Raw genomic sequence first — 22,129 nt, 5'->3', positions numbered from 1 at the left:
ACAGAAAGTGGTTTCAGGCCCCTCACTGTTATAGACGAAACGGTGGGTGTGTGGAGGTGACAGAATTCTCCAGTTTGGGTCTTGCCACCCCTCCTCAGGGGAGGGACAGTCACAATCCAAGTAAACAACAGAGGGTATGCTCTGAGCGTAAACACAGATGCACTGAGACAACACACGTTCCAGCCTGAAGTCCGGCTACGTTCCGCAGGAGAACGAGCAAACTGAACAGGCAGCGTCACCTTCTCGGTTAAAGCTCGGCATCATCTACACCTCGAGTGATGCCCATTCTATAACCACGCTCTCTGCGTGTAAGAAGATGCCCACAGAACTGGAAGCTCTAACTGCTGTTATCCAAGCATGCTCTCCCTCTGAGTGTTCCTGAATAATTTCTTTAAAGAAATGTATTTATTTGGCTGCAGGCTTTAGTTGTGGCACATGGAATCTTCAGCTGCAGCGTGTGGGATCAAGTGCCCTGACCAGAGGCTGATCCTGGGCACCCTGCCCTGGGAGCGAGCAGCCTTGGCCACTGGATCACCAAGGAAGTCCCCTGAATAATTTCTTCATCAAGTTATTCATGGCCACATTTCTACCACGCTGGATGCCCATCTTTTAGTGAGGAGCTGCATGAATGTCCAGATGCAGAGAACTACGTACCGGGCAAACAAGCCAAAGGAGGCCTCGGGAGGGGCGGATGTGACTCTCCTGTGAGGCCCTTGTGCTGGTACCCCAACAGTGAGCTCCCCCCACGGATATGCCTGAGGCGGTGCTTACTCCACCACTGTGAAAAGTGGTTTGTTCTTCATTTAAAAATAACCAGTTGTGTTCTTTTAGGAGCATATTTGAAAAATAGGGCTCATGGAATTTTCACTTAAAGAAGATTATAAGACTAAAGATTCTCAGAGGCCCTTATCATCTGCCTTAGAGACAGTTCTAGACCTCTGAGCTGCAGGCGGTTAGCACTGAGAAGAGGCTCAGATAAACCGCCCCCAAAGGCTTCTATGAATCTAGTCTAAGCGCATAGGGAGATTATCAGTCCCTCTCGCTTTCTCTCTCTCTGCACTCCCTTCTCACTCCTTTCCTAATTTAACCCCAGTTCTCTGATCTCCCCGCTTTCCCTATCTCCCTGCTCTCACTGTTGTTCAGTTGCTAAGTCATGTCCGACTCTTTTCGACTCCATGGACTGCTACACGCCAAGCTTCCTGGTCCTTCACCATCTCCCGGAGTTTGCTCAAACTCATGTCCACTGAGTCAGTGAGGCTGTCTAACCATCTCATCTTCTGCTGCCCCCTTCTCCTCTTGCTTTCAATCTTTGCCAGCAACAGGGTCTTTTCCAGTGAGTTGGCTCTTCACATTAGGTGGCCAAAGTATTGGAGCTTCAGTATCAGTCCTTTCATTGAATATTCAGGGTTGATTTCCTTTAGGATTGACTGGTTTGATCTCCTTGCAGTCCAGGGGACTCTCAAGAGTCTTCTCCAAGACCACTATTGTCTATAATCCTCACCTGCCCTTCTTCTCTGGCCTAAACCCTTAGGCTCCCCCATCAAACTGAAGGCCTTGCCTGCAAGATGCATGCAGAGCTAATGTTTGGGTGGTTTAAGTATGTGAAATGATGGCTCAGAAGTTGGGGTTTCTTCCTGTGCTTTTACCCATCTCTCCAGATAGATGGGAGCAGGTCTCACAGGGCAGGTGCATATTCAGTAAGGGATGAAGGACTCCATCCAAGGAAGAGGAAAGAACTGTTTCTCTCCCCATGGAAACATTCACATCCTGAAGTTGCATAATTTGATTCTGCCCGCAGTCACAGCCCAAATTGTGGACCTCGTGCATAGTATTTTATTTATCTTCAACCCCCAACTTTGGGGTAGGAACAGTAATTCTCTTTTTATAAATAACCAACAGGAGGACAAGAAAGGGGAAGTATATGAGCAGTCTCCTGGCTGGTAAGCTCTCAGCTAGGTGCTGGGTGTGACTGTGTCCCCGGAAGATGCCGGGACGGCCAGTGTACTGGAGGAGGTGGAGGAGCATTCAAGGGGGATGTGATGAAAGCTCGCATTTTTTGAGCATTGTCTGTGTGCCTTGTCTCCTGTCAGCTGGGCTGAGATTCAGTTGAAATTTGAGTTGGAGTGCTTTTCTGATTAACTGTACTCCCCCCAACACGAGCAGGCACACATGCTCTAATGTCAAGAGGCAAACTTCTACTGGGGACTGAAAATCCAAAACCCCTCCTTGAGGAGGTTGGGTGTACTTTTCCTGCTGAAAGTTGCCCGACAGTGTGAGAGTTATCAGGTTGGGAAGGCCACAATTCTGCTCCAGGTCCTGTTGCTGCTTCTGTTTCCAGAGCAACAGCACAGACTTGGGTGAACATAAGAGTTATCAGATTTGGACAGGGTGGCGAGCGGCAGTGTTTGTTGGAGGGATCGGAGTGTGACACAAGAAGCCTGGGCTCCGTGCTTTGCCAGGCTGTCACAATGTACCGCATCCTCCAGGAGCAAACCGCTAACAGCCCAGAATCAACAGCCCCGCTCATATTTCAAGAGGGGCAGAGTAAAGGAGAAAAAGAGACAGCACAGAGACAAAAAAAGACACCAAGGCCTAGGTTTCAGCCTCCAACAACTCCTGTCGAAGCATCCTCAGCCCCGGCCGCAGGACTAGAGGACAACGCTGGGACTCCTGATGTCTCCAGACTCTGCCAAATCTCACCAAAGTAGGAGGCAATTTGTGAAATTTTAATTGCTTCTCATCAGGATACTTCATTATTCTTTATTATTGAGGCTGGCATTTTTTTTTTTTTTTTAAGTACAGGTGTGAAGGGAAGTGTGAGTCAGAGCAAAGTGTTGAAAGTTTCAGAATGCAATCCAGTCTTAGGACTTCCCTGGTGCTCTAGTGGCTAAGAATCAGCCTTCTGATGCAGAGGATGTGGGTTTGATCCCTGGTCAGGGAACTAAGGGAACGTGCCCAACTAGAGAAGCCTGTGCGCTGCAACAGAAGATCTCGCATGCGGCAAATCAATTTTCTAGAAAATTCAATGCAGTGTCTTCTGCTGGACCAAGATCAGAGAAGGAGGTTTGGATATGATTCTGGAGTCAGGTGGAGAGTTAACAGAGGGAATTAAAAAAATGTCCTTGAAGAAATATCATATGATGTTTATGCTTAGATGTTTAGATTCCACATGTCCCTCACATGTGGAATCCAAAAAGAAAAAGGTACAAAAAAACTTACTTACAAAACAGAGACTCGTGGACTTAGAAAATGAACTTACATTGCTGGGGCGAAGGGATATTTAAGGAATTTGGCTGCTATATTCAAAATGGAAGACCAACAAGGACCTCCTATATAACACATGGAACTCGATTCAGTGTCCTGCGGCAGCTTCAGTCGGGGGTGTCAGGGGCGGGGAGGTATTCAGAGAGAATGAACGCATGCATATGTACGGCCGAGTCCTTTCACTGTTCACCTGGAACCCTCACAACACTGTTAATCGGCCATGTGCTCAGTGGCTTGTCATGTCCGACTCTCTGCAACCCCATGGACTGTAGCCCGACAGACTCCTCTGTCCGTGGGGATTCTCCAGGCAAGAATACTGGAGTGGGTTGCCATGCCCTCCTCCAGGGGATCTTCTTGACCCAGGAATCGATCGGGGGAGGAGGGTTTCTTCTGCATTGCAGGCAGATTCTTTACCAGTTGAGCTACCAGGGAAGCCCTAATTGGTTATACCCCAATACAAAACAAAAATTTTAAAGTTTGAAAAAAAAATGTCCATGAATCCACCTGGAATCTTAAATGACCACTCAAGGAAGAAAAAAGGGTGAATTCAGAAATGGTTCCAACCTAGTAACGGAAGCAGCAACTTGGACCCCTGAGTTCCTGGCTCATTCCGGAAGGTCCTCCAACATCTCTGCCCCGGGTGGGTTTTGTAGATTTGATGGGCAAGAGACCAATCCAAGTGGTCAAAACAGGAAGCAGAGAGACTCAAAACCATGTCCTTGGCATAGATAGTACATTCTTCTCTCTTCTCTTCTGTTTTATAGTCTTTCTTTTCTCATAAGTTCCTTTTGCAGGAGGGATTGTAGAGAATCCAGGAGACTCATCCCATATTGGGTAGAGACCAGGCATACAGGAATCCTGGACTTACGTCTTTGTGGTAGAGAATCCAAGAGATGGTGATATCAACTCTCTTCTTCATAGTGAGGGAAGCACACAGCTCTTGGGGCCTCCCAGAGTCAAGGGATGCAAATAATTCAACAAATGGTTTAATAGGAATGCTGTCAGAAATAGAATTTCTAATACCATCACTATGGTGACAGCTCATAAAAAAAAAAAAATCTGAATCTAAAAGCTGCCTTAATTTGGCTGCTTTAATAATAAATAGGGCTCCCTGGGCCTGCACTCTGTATTAATTCAGTATTGCCCCTCACTTCCCCCCGGCTCCACCTTCATACCTGCCTGGTTACCAGCACAGCTACTGCCACCTGGGACTCACCAGGATGTACTTAAGCCCATTTACTTCAAGGGGAGAGGGTCACGCCCTGAATCCCCAAATCCCCAGCCTGCCACCTTTCTCTGTGCCCTTGCTAGCATTCATTAGCCTTTGACTCTGGGTTTACTGGTTGTCCAAAGTAACTTCACAGACAGGACATTGACAGAAATGGCTCCAAGACCCATGTTGTGGTGACTCCAGGGAGACAGTGCTCACAGGGGAGGAGTCTAGAACATCCTGATGGACTGACCCAGGAATGGGCATTCGTGATTTCCTTCTGTTCTAAGGGGAATGAGCAGCCCAATTTTCATCTTAAAAGCTGAATTGTGCTAAGTCTCAAAGGAACCCTGAAACAGACAATGTATATGCTCTGCCATTTCTAGGAGAACTGTAATCTAAGCCAGTGTGAAGTCTTCAAGAAGCAAGGCCAAGAAGGGGACTGAGCACCAAGCTGTAAGTGCATGAATGTTGGCCGAGTCTTTGTAGAGACAAGCAAGCATCAGGAGCTACCTGCCCACTGCTGTGGATGGGTGACTCCTGATGCAACCACACAGTAGAACACTGTGCAAGACTATGACACACAAACAGCCAGCGCTCTACGGCTGCTGGTGTAGGAAAAAGGCAATGACTTACTGTTAGCAAAACATCAGGTTCCAAATAAGTGCCATTCCATTTAAAGTGTAATTTATGTGTATATGTACCCAAGAGGGCTGTGCATAACAAAATGCTAATGGCTGTTCATCTCTGGCTGTTTCTTTTTAAAATCTTTATATAATTTTACTGCCTATACCAAAGCTTTATGCAATGAACTTGTATTAATGTTATAATCAGGGGGGAAAAAAAAAAAACACACAGAATCCTCAAGCTCTTTTTAGATCAGCCTTTCCAGAATAAAGGGCAGGGAGCAGGTCTCTGCTGGACCAGGCACTGTGGTGGGAGGCAAAATTAAAGGACCATGGGGTCCTTGCCTTCAAGAGGCTTGAAGTCTAAATGAGGGGGAAACGAGAAATAACTACGAAGGCACAAAGCTTTAGGAGATGAGCTTGGATCAAACTCACAAAGATGGTGATGTTGGGTAATATTCAGGAAGGGGACAGGCGTAGTTTGGCGGTGAGAAGGAAGAGACCGCTGAGGTCCGTACCTGAGTGGATGTGACACATACTGAGCTGCTGATCTGCCTTGAGGTCCAGTTACCCCATGTGAGAGTGGGGTTAACAGCAGAAGAGGCGCCACTCACAGCAACACGGACGGACCTAGAGAGTGTCATACTGAGTGAAGCTAGTCAGACAGAGAAGGAGCAACATCGTATGCCATCCCTTATACGTGGATGGACCTAGAGAGTGTCATACTGAGTGAAGCCAGTCAGACAGAGAAGGAGCAACATCGTATGCCATCCCTTATACGTGGATGGACCTAGAGGGTGTCATACTGAGTGAAGCCAGTCAGACAGAGAAGGAGCAACATCGTATGCCATCCCTTATATGTGGCATCTAAAAAGAAATGATACGAATGAACTTACAAAACAGAGACTCACAGACTTAGAGAACACCTTTATGGTTGCCAGGGGAAAGGATATTGGGAAAGGATAGTTAGGGAGTTTGGGATGGACATGTACATACTGCTATGTTTAAAATGGATAACCAACAAGGTCAATGTTATGTGGCAGCCTGGATAGGAGGGAGTTCGGGGGAGAATGGACATACGTATATATATGACTGAGTCCCTTTGCTGTGCACCTGAAGCCATCACGACACTGTTAACTGGCTATATTACAGGACAAAGGAAACATTTTTTTATTTTTTTAAGAAAGTAGAAGAGACTCTATGTTAGAGGGTGACTGTGAAGTTTAGATGAGGCAAAGACATGAGGTACCCGCAGGAGGGACATTTAGGAACTGCCGACTACCATTAGGACTTGACTATCATTTTTACCAAGGGCTCGATGGGAAAGTGAGTGTGGGAGCAGCTTTGGGTAGAAGAAACACCACCCTTTCCTATAGCATCTCTTGGATGGGCCCAGGCATCTGCCTTCCGAAAAACATCCTTCCTTTAGCTTAAGTGTTTAAATAAGTTTTTCAATTAAACGGCACTCATTTTCCCACGTGGGAAGTCTGGCCCACGCTTCCCAGCAGGATGCAGCTTTTCTTGTAGTGCTTAATCTGCTGGTCCCTTAATCTGTTGATGAAGTCAATCAATGGTGTGCTCCCCTCCTAAGCAAATGATCTGCGCGACTACAATCAAAAGGCACCCTTAATCTGACTCCTTCTCACTCAGCTCTCCCCTAAACCCACATGTCATTTCATTCCTCCTTTCCCCTCCTGAAAGTAATCAGCCTGGTCCAATTTGCTTGTATAAACAAGAGGGCGAGGCGGGGGGACGTCAGTTGGCCATGGCGGTTCTGCTTTTTATACATCCCTCTGCCTTGTTTTCCTGAGACCTTTCAATAGAGGCAGACTTGGAGGAGAGTTATATTAAACAGTTTGACTCCAAACCTAAACAGCCCCTGAAGCATTAGTGGTTCAAAGATCTCCTGGTGCATTTATGAAAAGCCATTGATCTGGGAAAAGGTGTTAGCGGACTTGAAATGCACTAAGAAAACTCCTTTGCTGGCAGGAGGCAGAGTGGTTTTCATTAAGAAACTGCCCTTTATCTCGTCACATTACTGATCTGCCCAGGCCAAGATGGGCTACTTCCCCTTGAACGGAGGCTGCCTCTGGTTAGAAACGCCGATAAGAAAGTGTTCGTTTTTCAGACAGACACAAAGGACAGAAGTGGCTTGCTCTCCTGAGCTTGGACCCCAAACCTCCTTTAAATTCTAAGTTTGGGAACCACCTCTGATGCCTAAAAGCCTTGAAAATACCACGGGTCACTTCTGCAACATTTGGTTCTTAGGAAAAAATACTGTAGAATTCTGGAACTTCAGAGCTCACGGAACTTGAAATAGCACCCAGAATAGGATCCATTCTTTACTTGGGGCCGTGTACGCCGGGGGACCATTTGTCAGCTTTAGGACACTGTCCTGCCCTTGAGTGCACTCTCAGTCTGTCCGAGTAGCCTGCCAGGCTCCTCTGTCCATGGAATCCTCTCGGCAAGAACACTGGAGTGGGTTGCCCTGTCCTTCTCCCGGGTTCCCAACCCAGTGATCAAACCCTCATCTCTTGCATCTCCTGTATTGGCAGGTAGGTTCTTTCCCAGCTGAGCCACAGGGAAGCCCAGTGTAGGTGCCCTCAAATCCCCATGCTATGACTTATGACTGGGGTGACCCAGGATGAATCCCATCCTGTCTCTGTCATGAGTCCCTCCCCTAGAAATTGGACATTATAACCTTGCAGAGTGTTGCAAAGATTAAATATAGTAATACATGTAAGTGCTTTCTTTGCACAGAGCCTGGCACATAGTTAGCACCCTATAAATGATTACTGCTTGTTATTTCTACATTATCATTATTTAGGCAAACTACAGTTTGTAAACAGCATTTCCTGTGTGCACGTGTGCATTTCCCTGGCAAGCGGTCCATACATTCCGCTTTCATTCTTTTCTCTAAAGAGGAAGAACCACTAATCTCACTAGACTAATCCCTTCTTTTAAAATCCTGCCTCGGGGTTTAAAGTGATTTTTCCACATCATGTGGTAAGCCAGATGCAAGGCCACAGCTAAAACCCCAAAACTTTGGACTCACTCTCCAGTGCTTGGCAAAGTTCTGGAAACATTAGCAAAGTAGTCCAGGTCTTCCTCTGCCTTGCAGAGATGTAATCTGTAGATAAATGTGGAATAGGATTCGAGCACATACTGGTGGCCTCAAGGCAGAGGGGGAATGATCAGCGGTCTCGAACTGTGATGTCTGTGGAGTTGCCAAAACACACACGAGTAATCACCAGAAGCAGAGTGAGTGCAAAGCAGACAAAAGATGGGTGGCAGCCACCAGGAAGAGCCTGCCCCACTGCCCAAGTCCTTTCGTATTTCCTGTGCCACAGCCAAGCACACATCCATCCATCCATAAGCTTTATAAAATTCAATGCATGCCTATTTGATGTCGGAAATGAATAATTTTTCATTTCTGAGTGATCGTATCTCCACGCCCAAGGAGACCCAGCCCCCAGAACTTTGAGATGTGCATTCTCTTTTCTTTGACCAGATTAAAACAGGGATCCCCAACTGCCAGGGCTCATGGCGTGTTAGGAACCAGGGAGCACAGCCGTGTGGGGGCGAGCAAGCGGAGCTTCATCTGTATTGACAGCTTCTCCCCATCACTCACGTTACCAGCTGAGCTCCACCTCCGTCAGATCAGCGGCAGCATCTGATTCTCATAGGAGCGTGACCCCTACTGTGAACTGCACATGCGAGGGATCTAGGTTGCAAACTCCTTAGGAGAATCTAATACCTGATGATCTGAGGTGGAGCTGAGGCGGTGATGCTAGTGCTGGGGAGCAGCTGCAAATACAGATTACCATTAGCACAATAAGTGTAGCAGGCGTGACTCATCCTGAAACTGTCCCTCTGCCACTCAGTGTGAAAACTGTCTCCCACGAAACTGGTCCCTAGCACTAAAAAGGCTGGGGACCACTGCTTGAAAATACTTTGATATTTCCCTAGTTCTGTGATATTCAGAGCGTGTCTCAGAAGCCCCACCATCAGTGTTACTGGGAAACTTGCCAGAAACACAAGCTTGGGGGACCTCCTTAGGCCCAGCGAATCAGAGACTCAGGCTTGGACCCAGAGACATGTTTGCACAGGGTCTGCAGGGAATTCTTAGGCACATCCGACTTTGAGAACTGCTAATTTTAGTCGCCGGTATGATAGAGAAACCTAGCAAGGAAAGAGGGCTTGCAAAAACCTTCAAAACCTGAGTCCCTGGAATACTTTTCCTTCGGTATGAAATAAATTGGAACTAGCTTAGTAATCTGGTTTCTCTTGTGTTTTGCAAACAAGAGCTCTTGGAGGGAAGTGGAAAATAAATTTCAAGGCCTTTCATCTCAGTTACAATGACATGTTCATTTTAGCACTGGGTGGGGAGGGAGGGAGGAGAGAAGGGCCAGCGGTTAGGCTTTTGGAGGAAAATACACAATTCCAATGGAATCCACTGTAATTTAGGGGCAATTAGCGTCTGCACATTCTCCATCCACGAGCCTCCATTAATCCAGTTAATCCTTATCTTCTAATCAAAAACAAACATCTTTGAGTGTACTTGGGATCCTTTTAACACTTTCTGCACACCTGGATGGTGTCCTCAGCCTTATAATCCAGAGCTTTTTGAAGCCACTTCAGCTCCTGGAAAGGAGGGAACAACCACCATTGTGGCGGGGTCCTGCCAGCCCCTTAGTGAGCCTGTTCCAGGATGCACCTCTGCCTGGAGCACACATGCTCCGGCTAAACCTGCCCAGTTCCTGCCATCATTCAAGTCAGTCTTGCTGTTTCGGGCAGCCCTCCCTGAGAACTCCTGACTGCCCTTTGGTTAAATTAGGCAAGTGCCTGGATCATATAAATGCCTTCACTAAGGCATTTGGCTGTTTCCAAAGGCCTTACCCTGTGGCTGTTTCATTTGATCCTGCAAACCACCATAATGTCATTACCATTCTCCACTTCCCCACCCACACCCACTCCCTGCAGTTTACAGATGGGGGCCACTGAGGTTTCCAAGGGTTACATGACCCATCAAACTCCCACAGTTAGTAACTGGATGACAAGGTAGGTTCAAACCCAGGTCTCCTGATCTGCAGATGAAGATCTTCCTGCTATAGAACACTGTGTCTTTCTGACCACCCACCTAAATCCATAAAGCTAATGAATTATACAGTCATTCTTTCACTCTGTTTATGTCTTTGGAATGTCTTTGTATCTATGAACATCAGGGTATCTTCCTTCATTTAAAAGCCCTTAAGGAGAAGAAGATGTCATATATGTGTAACTGGGGCTCAAATAATAATGTAAAATGCTTCTACCTATTCAAAATGTTTGCATTAATCTTATCCTGTCTACAAAATAGCCCAATGAATTAAGTAGGATGAGTAATATTATACCTATTTTAATGGTAAGAAAAACAAAGTTTGGTCAATAAAAGCAACTTACTGACTCAGAAGTAGAAAGTAGCATCGATGGGAAGAGAATGCTGATTTTCGATTTCTGGGGCTGTGTTTATCTACTGGATGTGTGGTTTTGAATTTGTGTTCCTGAGAGCCCTAGGGTTCCTATGTGCTGCCTCAGGAACTTCTGGGGAAGTCACAGAGAGGCAGGGCTTTGGGTATTGTGCAAAGTAAAAACCATGAAAGTGTTAGTCATTCAACTGTGTCTAACTCTTTGCGACCCAATGGACTATAGCCCGCTAGGCTCCTCTGTCCATGCGATTTTCTGGGCAAGAATATGTGAGTTGGTAGCCATTCCCTTCTCCGGGGGATCTTCCCAACTTAAGGATCGAACCCAGGTATCCTGTGTTGCTGGCATATTCTTTACCATCTGAGCCACCAGGCAACTCTCACTGGGCATAGCACTTGAGAGTTAACTTAGAATATTCCTTCCCTTAAAAAGCAGCTGGGAACCACTGGCAGTTTCTCCTTTCCAATATAGTAGCTGTGAGGTGCAGACAGCAGCGTCAGGATAATACAGTGGCAGGTGGCCTTGATCAGTCCCCAGATCCTTGCAGGCACTTTGTCCTGGCCTGCTCTCCATGTAGGCAGTGAAAACTTACCCTGTCCTCAGAGGGGAAGCCACCTATGTGCCTTTCCTACTCGGTTAGTTAACTCAGCAATATTTGTTGAGCAGCCACTATGCACTTACTTCTGTGCTGAGACATTCTAGTCTGAGAAAAATACGGGATGATTCCACCTCTGCCTTCATGTAGCAACATATCAATAAGCAGTTCTGAGTCACAATAAGAGCCACGAAGGAAAGATCTGTCTGCTGCAGGAAAGAGGGACAAGGAGGGGTCTCATCCCACTAGGAGGTAAGGAGTTCCACTCCTTGGAGGTAGCACTGAAGCTCGGTTTTCAGTAAGGTGGAGAGGGAGGACACTGCTGTCACATTAACAGGGTTGTCTAGACAATACGAAGCGACAAGTGTGCTGGCTTGTTTGGGGACTCGAAAAGAGATGAGGCTGGCTGACCCCACGAGCAGGATCAGAAGAGTGGGGCTTGGAATTGACTCAAAGTGGCAGCCACTGCAGAGATTTATGTATGGAGTGTCACAATGAGTGGGCACATTTTCAAAGATGATTTGGCTACTGCCGGGAGAACCAAAACTGGGGTCGGTCAAGAGTAGAAGGGAAGACATCTGGGAGGAGGTTACTATAAGGTGGTTTTCCTTTATTTGTGACCGAACCAGCCCAATTTCTGATTATGTAACATATAACGTTCTTGAGTTCAGCGCAAGTTATCAGAAAGGAAATTCACCATCACAGCATCAAGGGTGCCCTTGAGGGACTTTATAATTTAAGGTGGAAGAGAGAGCAGACAACAGGAAGTATAGAAGAGCAGTAGTGGTGAAGAGAGTAAGAGTTCTACCCTGGGTGGAGAACCCTGGGTAGAGGTGACAGGATTCGCGTTCCGTACCACCACGACTTAGCTGTGGAAGGCGGGACCGGCGATTTAACTGCATCACCCCCCTGAGGCCTCGTTTTTCCTATCTGTGACAAGGGCCTAAAACCCAACCTCAGCACATTATTAGGAAGCCCAATTAATAATATAAGTGCACGTGCTCTGTAAACAGCAAAGCATTATTCAAACACAGGATGTCATTAGCATTAACCATGTCAATATATAAAGTAAGTATAATTACAGTTCTGAGTAAATATGGAATAACATTTTTATCCTGGATTGTGCCCTGAAAGTAAATTACCAGAAAGTAAGAACTTTGTGTCCTTAGATTAGTTATGTGTCACTGGATTTCATTAATCTACTTTATTTTTTCAAATGCTGAAAGTGAAAGTGAAGTCGCTCAGTCACGTCCGACTCTTTGTGACCCCGTGGACTGCAGTCCACCAGGTTCCTCCATCCGTGGGATTTTCCAGGCAAGAATACTGGAGCGGGTTGCCATTTCCTTCTCCAAGGGATCTTCCCGACCCAGGAATTGAACCTGGGTCTCCCTCATTGTAGGCAGACACATTACTGTTTGAGCCACCAGGGAAGAAATTTGTACAATTACTGAATAAAATAACTTTATTCTTTCAAAGTATCAAATTGACTCAGAATTATAATCACATTTGTTTCATACATTCCCCACGCTTTAGTCATTTACGTATCAAAGTCACATTTTTTACCATCAGTGTGTAAATATTAACTTGATATTTTATTCAATGTGAATTGATATATATTCCTGTTTTTAAAAGAAATTTTAGCCTAAAGAATACTACCTATGAAATCACAGGGTTGCTAATGCTAGTTATACTTTTTTTCTAATTTGCACTAAAATAGTTGGAGGACGGGACTTCCCTGGGTGTCCAGTGGTTAAGACTCAGCAATTCCAATGTAGGGGGTGCAGGTTCAATCCCTGGTTGGGGAACTAAGATCCAGCATGTCATATGGTGTGACCAAAAAGTGAAAATTAAAAAAAAAAATAAGTTGTAGAACTGTTAACATACCAATAATCTAAACTATCTAATAGGATCTCACATAACACCCTCCCTGCTTCCCCCTTCCCCTGTAAATGCTATATTAGGAAACAATAGCTTATACCATTCATATCCCTGGGAGCTTTTCACTGTCAAAATTAACGAGGCCTTCCACTGGCCTAGTGGTTCTTAACATTAACATCACCTGGAGAACTTTAGAAATTCTTGATATCCAGCTGGGCTGCAGATCAATTAAATCATCTCCAGGCATGGGATTCAAGCCTTGGTATTGTTCAAAGGTCCCCAGGATGATCGTTATATGAACCCAGGTTGAGAAGCACGGACCCAGATTCCTGGATACTTTCCAGGACTGCCTAGGACTCCTAAGATCGGACAGACACTGAGGACAGATAGGGAGAGCCTGCAATAGTGGAGTCAACCCAGTAACAAGGGAGCCATCTGGATAAGCAGCAATGGCTGTGCTGTAGTTACTAGCAATACAGAGGTAACATTAATTGAAGGCTGACGCTGCAACACTTTGACTACCTGATGTGAAAAAGCAGGCTCATAGGAAAAGACCCTGAAGCTGGGAAAGACTGAAGGCAAAAAGAGAAGGCAGCAGCAGAGGATGAGATGGTTATATAACATCAGCGACTCAATGGACATGAACTTGAGCAAACTCTGCGAGACAGTGGAGGACAGAGGAGCCTGGCATGCTGCAGTCCACGGGGTCACAAAGAGGCAGACATGACGTAAGGACTGAACAGCAACAAACAAAACTATGTCAGTTACTCTTCTGAGTACTTTATAAGAATTAGTTCTTTTAATCCTCATAGCAACACTGCAAAGGCAGCACCATAATGATCTACTTCCAAGATGAGGCATCCAAGGTCCAGAGACGTGTAGTAACTTGTCCAAGATCACACAGTAGGTATGTGGTAGAGCTGGAATGGAAGGTTCCTTGAAGGCATGCCTCAATTTTCCATCCTTTTTTGGCTTCCTATTGAAACATGTACCTTAGCGCCTGGAATCCTATTATATAAATGCCAGGATCTCTTTTCTCTGTGCCATTTTATTAGACTTATTTCCTCTAACTTTACAGAAGAGCACAATTTATCGATGTGAAAATAAAGAACTGTAGACAGTGTACTATTTCTCGTGTCTTATAATCCCAACTACATGTGTAGTCTTGTGAAAGTCCCATAACTTCTCTTGGACATGGCTTTCCTCATGTGAGTTGCAGAAATAAACACTTCTGCCTTGTAGCCATTAATGCTGGAAGAAGGCGAGGCATGCCAAGTGTTGGATCCCCACGGCTCCTTGCCCTGGAGGAAGCTCCTCCCAGGAGTTGGGGTGGGAGACGAAGGATGGCTTCCAGCAGCCCCAGAAGTCGCTTTGCTTCTTTGTAGGATCCAGTTACACCCAACAGCCTTAGGTCTGAATGAACTTGACTACATCAGCACACCCACAGGATCTTTGAGTCTAGCTAGCTTGGTTTTGAAAGTCCAGCCACAGGCAGGTGAGACGAGCCTGCTGTTTTCTGAAAGAGAGATGAAGACCCCTCCCTTCCGTAAGCAGCAGAGTTCACTTCACAGATGAAAAATCGACAGTGAAATCGGATGTTTTTCAGGCTCAAAACAAAGCAGTGGAAAGTCTACTTAACCCTCTCCCTCCATAAAGGACATCGAAACACACAGTGTTTAATTTCCAAATTTGGCAACGTTCTTTTTAAGGCAAATGTTAAGTGGGGATTAGAGGCACACTGGGCTATGTAACTCTATCCTCAGCCCTTTCATTGTTAATAACAGTGTTTTTTTTTTTTTTTCTGGTGGCATTTGTGTAGAGATGTAGGAAAAACCAAAGTCTTATGTAAATGAGAGTTGACACACACTGATACACCAAGCGCCAGACCTGAGGTCTTAATTACACAAGAGTCTAGATGTCAGAGTGAATGTGGCTTATTGACATGCAGAGGTTTCACTCAGTCTTGAGCTGGGCAACCTTCATCCAGGAGCAGGGAGAAAAGTGTGGTTTCCCATTACTCAGGGCCACGCTCACAAACGGTGAAGGGCTGAGGCCATGCCTAGGAGCTTTTCTGGGTGGAATATACCCTTACACCCGAGAGCCACACCTGCTTCTGGTGGTTACAAGCAAAGCAAGGAATTCTCAGTTGTTTCCAGCTGTGCTCTACGATGCTGCTAACTGGCTGAGGGTTCCTAATAGCCAAAGCATATAATGGCATCTCCTCCGGCCCCCTCGCCCTCTTAGCCTGTCTCCCCCTTTCATAGCAGCCATGGCATCTGAACAGGGCCATGGACATGCCTTCATTTCAACAACGAACGCTCCTGTGAGATGCATAAGAGCATCAGTAGGCTTCCCCAGTGGCTCAGTGGTAAATAATCTGCCTGTAATGTAGGAGATGGAGGAGATGTGGATTTGATCCCTGGGTTGGGAAGATCCTGTGGAGAAGGAAATGGTAACCCACTCCAGTATTCCTGCCTGGGAAATCCCATGGATAGAAGAGCCTGGTAGGTTACAGTCCATGACATCTCAAAGAGTTGGACACAACTGAGCGCACACACGCAGGCACGTTTTAGGAATATGAAACCTGCAAAGTCAATAAGTGATGAGCATGTATGTTGCTGAAGATGAGGTCGCCGGGGGCAGCGCACTCACACAAGTTGTTCACGTGAACGAGAATCTAGTGAGGGTTATACCTCCTGGCCACGGCTCTTTTCACGAGCTGACATTACGGCCGTCATCCCAGGGGGTACCGGCTGTGTTTGTAGAAGGAGAGAAGACCACATTCAGGCTTGGGCATAACCAAACAGTTCTCAGTGGTTAGTGTCTTGGCCTTGAAATGGAAAAACAATACACCTTTTACCTCTGCCGTGCTAATTAAAATGTCAGGATGGAGCCCCAGCACTGATGCGATGCATGACATGAGGAGGTCCCGTGTAATCCGACATGTTCTACATGCACATCAAAGCCCCGTCAGGGATAACGGAGAGGGACAGTCTGTGCATTTGCGCTGCAGGCTGACACATAACTCTGTCTGGCTTCATTCACAGGCCCTCGCTCACCGGGAAATTAAGCCATCAGGCCGCCGGGTGAGAGGGACACAGCAGACCCTGACCGGAGGCCCGGGATGCAGAGAAAGTCACGACAGATCCGCCTGCTCAGGGAAGAAGAGTTTTCAGACCGCTGCCGCACCGTGACCTCATCCTCCTGTGGGCTTTGGGGGCAAGTGCTCTCCCAGTCACTGATATGGCACTGGGTCATTTATGATGGCCTTATGACACTGTTTTTCACTATTGTGTTTACACTCTTGTTAAACAACTTTGTGTAATCGTCTCTTCTCACTCCAAATAAACCTTAGCCCCTGGAAGGCAAAAAGGAGCTCGTGTCTGTCCTAGCAAGTTTCTCCAGCGCTTCTGTGAAGGGGAACCATTTGTTTTGTTTTGGTTTGGTTTTTGCAATCTATCACACACCCAAACTTTTCCAGACTACAATAAAAATGAAGTATTAGAAAAATAAACATGGGCACGGAGGGCTCAGCAGTGTCAAATTCTTGTAAATATGTCTAAATGCTTAGGCTTCATTTCTGTACGCATCCTATTCCTGACTAGTAACCCAGTTTGCCAACTGGTACACATCTGTGGACCAGACTTCAAGTAGCGCTAAACCAGGAAACCCTGGACTGCTTGGAACAAGGTGGTACATCCGATATATCTCAGAAGGTAACAGCTGATTGAACGTGGATGTATTATATCACATATATAAATATATTATCTATATACATATATGATACAATCATTCTAATACAGCCATATGCAAATACAGTCAAATTACCCTTTACGCCCTATACATACTAAAGATAGGACTACAAGATGGAGAGCCGTACCTCAGAAAAAGAAAGCATAAGTGGGAGATCCACTTGACGGAAAAGCGCGTTTGAAAGGGGAATTACGCCGAGCAGTGTCTGCCCTGCGCTGTGCTCTACACTCTCTTCTCCCAAGTTCTCTATGGATGATGTGCATTCACCTCGCACTCAAGGGGCAGTGATGCTCACTGAAGATAAGTGACTCACCAAGGTCAGCTCTATAGGGATGGAAATTGGATTCAAACGCACGACTGTCTGTCTCCACAGTCTGTGTTCTTTCCGTGGTGATGTCATGGGTTATATCACAGAGGGTACCAAGAGGATGGATGCTGTCCCACCACCACCTCCAAGCAAAGGGGGCTTTAAAATAGTCACCGATGGGCTGGCCTCGGCAGGTTTCAAGTGAGAGTGAGTCTACTGTTGGGCTTCCAGGACATTTACTTCTTCCCAACAGAAAGACCTAGACCCCTTCTTCCTCTAGAGATTGAAGCATCAAGATACGACGGCTGAATATGGATGGACCTAGAGACTGTCATGCTGAGTGAAGTAAGTCAGAGAAGAAGAAATATCATGACATCCCTTATAAATAGAATCTAAAAAGAAAGGATACACATGAACTTATTTACAAAATAAGAAACAGACTCACAGACTGAATGAACTTATGCTTGCCAGGGGGGAAGAACTGGGGGAAGAGAATGTTAGGGAGTTTGGGATCGATGTGTACACACTGCCATGTTTAAAACGGACAACCATCAAGGTCTTACTGTGCAGCACAGGGAACCCTGCTCAATGTTATGTGGCAGGCTGGATGGGAGGGGAGTTTGGGGGAGAATGGATACACGTAAATGTATGGCTGAGTCCCTTTTCTGTCCACTGAAAGGACCACAACACTGTTAATCAGCTATCAGTTCAGTTCAGTCGCTCACTCCTGTCTGACTCTTTGCGACCCCATGAATCACAGCATGCCAGGCCTCCCTGTCCATCACCAACTCCTGGAGTTCACCCAGACTCACGTCCATTGAGTTGGTGATGCCATCCAGCCATCTTATCCTCTGTCATCCCCTTCTCCTCCTGCCCCAAATCCCTCCCAGCATCAGAGTCTTTACCAATGAGTCAACTCTTTGCATGAGGTGCCAAAGTACTGGAGTTTCAGCTTTAGCATCATTCCTTCCAAAGAAATCCCAGGGCTGATCTCCTTCAGAATGGACTGGTTGGATCTCCTTGCAGTCCAAGGGACTCTCAAGAGTCTTCTCCAACACCACAGTTCAAAAGCATCAATTCTTCGGTGCTCAGCCTTCTTCACAGTCCAACTCTCACATCCATACATGACCACTGGAAAAACCATAGCCTTGACTAGACGAACCTTTGTTGGCAAAGTAATGTCTCTGCTTTTCAATATGCTATCTATGTTGGTCATAACTTTCCTTCCAAGGAGTAAGCGTCTTTTAATTTCATGGCTGCAATCACCATCAACAGTGATTTTGGAGCCCCCAAAAATAAAGTCTGACACTGTTTCCACTGTTTCCCCATCTATTTCCCATGAAGTGATGGGACCGGATGCCATGATCTTCGTTTTCTGAATGTTGAGCTTTAAGCCAACTTTTTACTCTCCACTTTCACTTTCATCAAGAGGCTTTTGAGTTCTTCTTCACTTTCTGCCATAAGGGTGGTGTCATCTGCATATCTGAGGTTATTGATATTTCTCCTGGCAATCTTGATTCCACCTTGTGTTTCTTCCAGTCCAGCATTTCTCATGATGTACTCTGTATATACGTTAAATAAGCAGGGTGACAATATACAGCCTTAACATACTCCTTTTCCTATTTGGAACCAGTCTGTTGTTCCATGTCCAGTTCTAACTGTTGCTTTCTGACCTGCATACAAATTTCTCAAGAGGTAGATCAGGTGGTCTGGTATTTCCATCTCTTTCAGAATTTTCCACAGTTTATTGTGATCCACACAGTCAAAGGCTTTGGCATAGTCAATAAAGCAGAAATAGATGTTTTTCTGGAATTCTATTGCTTTTTCCATGATCCAGTGGATGTTGGCAATTTGATCTCTGGAATGTGAAGTCAAGTGGGCCTTAGAAAGCATCACTACGAACAAAGCTAGTGGAGGTGATGGAATTCCAGTTGAGCTATTTCAAATCCTGAAAGATGATGCTGTGAAAGTGCTGCACTCAATATGCCCGCAAATTTGGAAAACTCAGCAGTGGCCACAGGACTGGAAAAGGCAGTTTTCATTCCAACCCCAAAGAAAGGCAATGCCAAAGAATGCTCAAACTACCACACAATTGCACTCATCTCACACGCTAGTAATCAGCTATACTCCAATATAAAAATACAAAGTTTAAAAAAAAAATACAAATTTTAAAATGTTTAGAAAAAGATATGATGACTAAGACGTGTTACAGCCACCTAAGACCCAATTAAGGGCCAATGCTCGGAGAAGGCAATGGCACCCCATTTCAGTACTCTTGCCTGGAAAATCCCATGGACAGAGGAGCCTGGAAGGCTGCAGTCCATGGGGTCACTAAGGGTCTGGCACGACTGAGCGACTTCACTTTCACTTTTCACTTTCATGCATTGGAGAAGGAAATGGCAACCCACTCCAGTGTTCTTGCCTGGAGAATCCCAGGGATGGCAGAGCCTGGTGGGCTGCCATCTATGGGGTCGCACAGAGTCGGACATGACTGAAGTGACTTAGCAATAGCAGTAGCAGCTCTAAGTAGGACAAAGCAGCAAGAGAGCCAGAGAGGCATGACAACCTCCTGCATCTGGGGTGCATGCGTGCGTGCCAAGCTGCTCAGTCTGACACTTTGGGAGCCCATGGACTGCAGCTCACCAGGCTCTTCTGTCCAAGAATACTGGAGTAGGTTGCCACGTCCTCCTCCAGGGGATCTTCCGGACCCAGGGATCAAACCCACATCTCCTGCGTTGCAGGTGGATTCTTTACCGCTGAGTCACAGGGGAAGCCGTCTGCATCTGGGTTGTCTCCCACCAAAGACTCAACATGTGAGCTACTTATTAATCCATTCCTTATACAACTAATTCCAGTGGGGCTTTTCCACTGCAGTCCTGGACCCCTGTCTCATGCAGCCTTTTAAAACAACAACAGGACACTGAGCTTCACACTGTCCCTTTTTTAAAAAAGCCGATGTTTGCTCCGCGCTGTTGGGCCAGAATTTGAAAAGAAACCATCATCTAATTTATGGCAGAAACATACATTTTTCAAACCACCCTTTGAAATGAAATGTAGTTGCCTTGAAGGCATCATAAAAAGTTTAACTTGGGATTAAAAAAAAAACAAAAACAAAAACAAAAAAGAAATGAAAGAAAACCCACAACAAGTAACATAATGCTTTCTGACTACATCCAGGGTTTCGTTTAACTTCCAGGACACAGTGCATCAAGGCATATATAATCATAGCCCTTCAGCTCCGTTTAGGAATTCCCCTGCTCTTTCCTGCATGTTTACACAACTTTAATGCTTTTCTATATTGGCTCAATAAAGCATTTTTCTATTGAGATGGCATTGCTCATCTGTATTTATCCCACAGTGAGGAGGCTGAGCTCTCTGAGCAGTCCATTTTGGTAACTGCAGAGCTAATAAATTGTGAATAAACAGCTCAAATATTTCTCAGGAAATAAAACTGGAAAGCAGAGGCCTTTGCTTCAACTACCTAAGACAGTCTTGCATATTTAGAGATTAAGGCTGAGGTGAGGCTTTCTTCTTTCAGCTGAACCTCATCCCCCCTGCCCTTGACAACTTAATTTCCTGTCTTCTTTGGGAGACGGACGGATGAATACTTAGTGTAGAACATGATTGTGATTAAGCTTCCAAATGTATCTTCATCTGGATTCCAGCTGGTGAGGCATCTCAATTACTCCTCCATCCCCCATGGAACTGTCTTATTGATGTAGCAAACTTTGCATGATGGCACTGGATTAAAAATCTCCCAGGACTCCCCAAAACTTCTGACCTGAATCAATTATCCCTTAATAAAGAGAAAAAGGAGGTCTTGTGCATACACTGTGACCTGAAGAATCCCACCAATAGGCATCACTTGCTGACTAGCCACCTTCAAAGAATGAGAATGTGTCTTACAGGCAAGCTCTTTTCTCTGACTTTCCACCTTTGCAAATGATGATCGATGCCTTAATGTGAGGCTGATAAACTGATGGCGGTGGTGATTAATAGGTGTACTGTCAATACGACACAAAGAGGGTTGCAAAACCTTCAGTTGCCCAGAATTTCTTTCCTGAACCAATATTTCATATTCGTCACTCTTTCCATGATTCCTGATAGCATTATGCCCGAACTGAATTACAGAAGTACGGTATCATTCTCTGAATCTGTTCTGAATATCTTGGGTATGTACGTACTATTTTTCAGTATCATTTCCTTTGAGAAATTTGCATTTGCTGAGTCATGTATAGGCCATGTATAGGCTGTGTGCAAAGCACTGGGCATAGGTCTGTAAGCAAGACATAGATCCAGAGCAAGTTCCCTATTCTCAGGGCACACAGTGGAGTGGGCGACAGGCATGCACACAGACAGTCACAACTCGGTGAGAACAGCGCTGGAGGAAGCCGAGGACGAGATTCAGCAGGGACACACAGGGGTGGCATCTGCCTAGACTCAGGAGGACAGCAGAGAAGGGTTTGCAGAGCTTCCCTTCTTCTCCCTTCCACCTAAGTGGCCTCAACACTTAGACAAAGCCTTTGACACCAGAGGACAGCATCTGCCCTTTTTTCTTTCCTTTCTCCCTCACTCCCTCTTTCCATCGCTTTCTATAAAAGTAAAGGTCAGACACTTTTCAATTCTTGCACTTACAATCTAACATATGGGAAAGAAGAGCAGGCTAAAAGGTGTTTTTTCTTTTTTTTCTTGCCATGTATATAAGTGACTTTAGATGATTAAATGCTATACCCAACGTCTCACAAATTGTATGGTTCCCATTGCAGTTCAGAGAATGGGGTAATCTGTGTGGATTAGAGTATTCAGGAGATGCTTAAGAAGATGAGGAACTAACACAACATTGTAAAGCAATTACACTCCAATTAAAAAAATTTTAATGTGATATGTAACACAGGGATTCAAGATTACAGGAAAAAAAAAGAAACGGGGCTGAGCTTGCTTTCTAAGACATGCTAACAGTGGGGTCAGTACTTCCTCCTTCCATTAGGCAAAATCTGCATTTCCAGCAAGCAGAATAGAAGGTAGATCCT

At 45.6% G+C, this 22,129-nt stretch overlaps 1 protein-coding gene and 1 long non-coding RNA gene across 5 annotated transcripts in view; one reads left to right on the top strand and one right to left on the bottom strand.

The window, feature by feature from the left end:
- SLIT3 (slit guidance ligand 3) overlaps positions 1–22,129 on the bottom strand; it is a 718,940-nt gene that overhangs the window by 397,085 nt on the left and 299,726 nt on the right. The window lies entirely within an intron of this gene.
- LOC147350630 (uncharacterized) lies at positions 15,277–16,189 on the top strand. 2 transcript variants are annotated; one of them, XR_015149012.1, is made up of 2 exons: positions 15,277–15,407; positions 16,087–16,189. It is a non-coding gene; the product is annotated as an uncharacterized LOC147350630 (long non-coding RNA). The 2 variants fall into 2 exon arrangements; XR_015149013.1 differs by having other exon boundaries at positions 15,405–15,543.

This window comes from Bos grunniens, chromosome 20 (genome assembly GCF_055505025.1).
Source record: "Bos grunniens cultivar Pamir isolate PY7600 chromosome 20, Bosgru_T2T1.0, whole genome shotgun sequence".
Taxonomy (NCBI): domain Eukaryota; kingdom Metazoa; phylum Chordata; class Mammalia; order Artiodactyla; family Bovidae; genus Bos; species Bos grunniens.
This window is presented reverse-complemented; position numbering and strand designations above follow the sequence as displayed.